General features: G+C 44.2%; 1 protein-coding gene and 1 pseudogene across 1 annotated transcript in view; one reads left to right on the plus strand and one right to left on the minus strand.

The window, feature by feature from the left end:
- Positions 1–4,145, minus strand: part of CC2D2A (coiled-coil and C2 domain containing 2A) — a 159,981-nt gene that overhangs the window by 137,154 nt on the left and 18,682 nt on the right. The gene's annotated exons all lie outside the window — the stretch shown is intronic.
- Positions 4,051–4,145, plus strand: part of LOC114007183 (protein Churchill pseudogene) — a 1,412-nt pseudogene continuing 1,317 nt past the window's right edge.

A 4,145-nucleotide genomic window follows, 5' to 3' on the forward strand; every position in this document is an offset into this window, starting at 1 on the left:
GAGAAGTGGCAGGGGAAGCAGACTGGGAGGTGCTGGGGAGTCTATCTGGAGCCAAGTCGAGCTGAGTGCCTGGAGCTGTGGGAGAGGGGCCAGATCCACAGGTAAAAACTTAGGAAGTGCTTTCACTCTGTAGAGTACTTAGATTTTGAGGAAATAACTATTTCCTTAGGGAATTGGACGGGACACTTGTAGACAACAGCACTGAACAAAGAGGAAGGCTGGCAGGCGAAAGAGAAAGAACCGTGGTGCAAGGAAGAGTGCAGAGAAGGAGGAGAGCGGTCCCGGGCCCCGCTGCACGTGTGCGCACTCAGGCCCTCAGCCACAGGAGTTGAAGCAGCTTCCCGGATTAAGCTTTCTTTTCCTTTTGTATGGCAGAAAGATCTAAACTGTTACTTACATCATGTCCCTAAGTGTGCCACTTATCTGATGCCTATATGGAAGCATAAAATCTTCATGTTGACAAAATCCTTAAATCCGGAAAACAAAGCATAGAAGAGAACCAGGAATGTTTTAGTCAAAAGTCCATGTACCTACTATTTGAACAGAATCCTGGCCTGTTTCCTGGCTTTAAGTTTGAAGCAAAGCTCTCTTAGCATTTTTAAAAATTTTTATTTATTAAAGCTAAAACTACTTTTCTTTAAATTAAAAAATATATTAAAAAAAATTCTTGCCAACAATATCACCCTGCATGTGTGCTGTGGTTCAATGTTCTTTAGGAAAATCTTAATCGGCTCAGTAAAAAGGCCTTTGGCATTCTTTTTAAGCTCACTTTTTAAAAAGCAAGGCATTGGACCAGCAGTTAGCATAACAGCTATGTCGCTAGACTCCCATATAGTCGATTACTGTTCGAGTCCCGAACCCTGTGGCTTAAACTCACACCACGTGCATGTGCCCAAGATTCTGAGAGGAGAATGGAGGAGAAGGGATTGCGACATGGCCATCCCCCCTTGGGGCTGATTTCTCGCTCTCTATCTCTGTCTTTCTGGTGAGTGCATGTGCCCTATAGCAAAATCCTGTCCAAAAAAAAAAAAGCAAGTCATTATTTCCTCTTTAAAGACAATAAAAATCATTGTAGACTATATCCCTGTGAGGTGCTCAGAGTCCTAGGACTCTTCCTTCATAGTAGTTGTCATATTTTGAATTTATGTATTTCTGTGGCTATTTGTCCCTCCTGGGTTCAGAGGCCCTCAGCCCCACATGCTGTGAATGTCACTAAGCCAAGTGGAGTGCCTGGGCGGGTTAACAAGGGCTTCTAGACTGGGTCACAATGCTCTTCTCCGCTGTCATCCACCATGTGCTGTTTGAAGCCCAACCCTACTCCCTAGAGAGAAACCCTTCTCAGAATTAATAATAAGTATCTTTGAACTAGATGTGGAAAAGGTTTTTCTGACTGAAGTTATAAGCTCCCACTTATAAGAACATTCAGCTTTTCCAATTTATTTAAAACAATTAGTACTTGTGCATGGTTCACTAGTAAAATTTTTATAAATTATTCTTTTAAAGAGAGATATTTTATTAAACACCATCCTTTCTTTTCTTTTTCTTTTCAGGTTTTTGTCATAGGATATGTATGTTCACCAGAGAGACAGAGAGAGGGAAAGAAGAAATCAGCCACTAGAAGGGATGGGATGGCCCTTCTCCCTCATTCTGTGCCAAATTTTTGTGTTGTTGTTTTTAGAATTATTTTATTTAACCTTATTCATTGTCATTATTTTATTTTTACTTTTTTTGAGGCAGAAAGGGAAAGCGAGAAAGCAAGCTGCCTGGTCCAGGACTCAAACCATGATCAGACATGCAGGAGCCCAGCCAACTTAGCCCCTACGCCTAGGTTTTTGGGAACACACGCACAAGAGCCCAGTGTGAACCAGCAGTCATCCATGTGGGAATCTAGTGCCTAAACCATCCCCCCTCCTGCTGGCCCCAAATACCATCTTTTCTGAATAAAGAAAGTGAAATGGCTTCTTCGGATTAGTTCGATGAATCTGGATCTCTTCCCCAGTCGGGCTGTGTATGTGCATATGAGAGGGAGAGAAGAGGAGGAAGAAAGCAGCTCGTAATGGGGATGGGCCATGCTGCAATACCCTTTTCTTACATTTCTCCATCCTGTCAAGTCCTGGTCACCCATGCACATGCTGGGGGTCTTTTTCAAGCCACCATGCAGGGATTCAAACTGCAATTAGCCTTGTGAGATCCAGCTCCTCTTGTACAATACTTATCTGCTGCTTTACAGGGAGAGCTCTTCAAAATGTTTAAAACAGAGACCAGCAGTTGGTGTAATGGCTATGTCGCTGGGCTCCCATGTAGTTGATCACGGTTTGAGTCCCAGACCCAGTGGCTTAAACTCACGCCAGGCGCGTGTGCCCAAGATCCTGAAAGGAGAATGGAGAAGGGATTGCAGCATGGCCTGGGGGGTGATTTGTCGCTTTCTATCTCTCTGTCTCTCTGTGTTTCTGGTGAGCGCACGCATCCTATAGCAAAAACTTCTCCTTACCAAAAAAAAATTTTTTTTTAAACAATAAAGAGTGATTGGACATTTGCGGAGATCCAAATGTATTTTTATCCCTTTTAATGACTCCACGGCTGAAGTTTTCACAGCTACCACAGTTGTGAGACTGTCAGGCTGATTAATATATTCTAAAACTAGATATGCTGATATTGTATCAGCCTATAAATTTTAAACAATTTTTACTTATTTCTTTATTTTTGTTATAGGGGGCATGTGCACTGGCCACAGAGAGGGAAAGTGAGAAATCGCTTCCCAAGGGAGATGGCCATGCCGCAATCCCTCCCTCCTCCAATCTCCCCTTGGGATGTTGGGCATTCATGCATATGCTCCCAGGTGATTTTCAAGGCACCAAGTCTAGGACTTGAACCCTGAAGTCGGCTACGTGGCATCCAGTACCTTAACCTCCTCACCACCTGTTGCCACCACCAGTCTATACATTTATTTAAAAATCATTGAATTGTATACCTGTAATGGATAAATTTTATGATATATAAATTATACTTCAGTAAGGCTATAGAAAATATGAATTGTCTTATTAGATATGCAAAAGTGGAGGTTGAAGAGGCAGTTGTGTATTATTCTAGAAGAGGTCCAGGCTGAAGACTAAAGTTTGTGAGTGTCAATATATAGATAGAATTCAGTCCTGAGACGACAGGAATGAGTGCTGATAAAGACACTGGTGCTAGGCTTGTTACTCTGACCTGAGGTGCTCCGGCATTGAGGAATCAGGGTATGAGTAACAAGGAGCAAAGGAGAGGAGAGGTGCACCAGTGTGGGGAGGGGCCAGGACAGGAGAGGGACATCCAGTGTGGGGAGGAGAGCCAGGAGAGGAGAGGGACATCCAGTGTGGGGAAGAGGGTCAGGACAGGAGAGGGACATCCAGTGTGGGGAAGGGGGCCAGGCCAGGAGTCCTGGAAACAAGGTACGTAGTCAGGAGAGGTGGTGGCCATATCGAGTATGAACATCAAGAACTGACTCTCGAATTTAGCAAATGTATGACTCATTGTGGGGATAAGAGTTAGATTCAAGGGACCAGCAGTTAGTGTAATGGCTATGTCACTGAACTCCCATGTAGTCGACCACGGTTCGAGTCCTGGACCCGGTGGCTTAAACTCACACCGGGTGTGTGTGCATGCGTGCCCAAGATCCTGAGAGGAGAATGGAGGAGAAAGGATTGAGGCATGGCCATCCCCCCTGGGAGGTGATTTCTCGCTTTCTATCTCTGTTTCTGTCTGTCTTTCTGGCGAGTGCATGTGCCATATAGCAGAAAAACCTCTCCAAAAACAAAAACAAAAAAACGATAGGAGAAAAAAGAGAAAATACTATATACTAATTGTTGGAAAGTTGGCATTTAAGTAAATATAATTTAAGAGTTTATAAAACAAAACGATAGGAGTTAGATTTGAGTGGACTTGATCAGAGACAGTAATGAAGAAAAATGACTGGCGAGGAATTTTGCTGAAAAGGAAGTTTTTCTTGGAAAAAGGAACTAGGGATCTAGGGCGGTGGCTAGACAAGAGCAGGGTCATGCTGTAACTAACAACATGGGGGGTAAGCCGTTTGTACAGCCGTCGTGCTTGGCTGTGGCGGTGCCCGCGCGGTGCACAGTGGGGAGCAGCAGTGCAGGGGGCCTGGGTTC

The sequence above is a fragment of the Tupaia chinensis genome, unplaced genomic scaffold (genome assembly GCF_000334495.1).
Source record: "Tupaia chinensis unplaced genomic scaffold, TupChi_1.0 Scaffold000138_1, whole genome shotgun sequence".
NCBI classification, from domain to species: domain Eukaryota; kingdom Metazoa; phylum Chordata; class Mammalia; order Scandentia; family Tupaiidae; genus Tupaia; species Tupaia belangeri.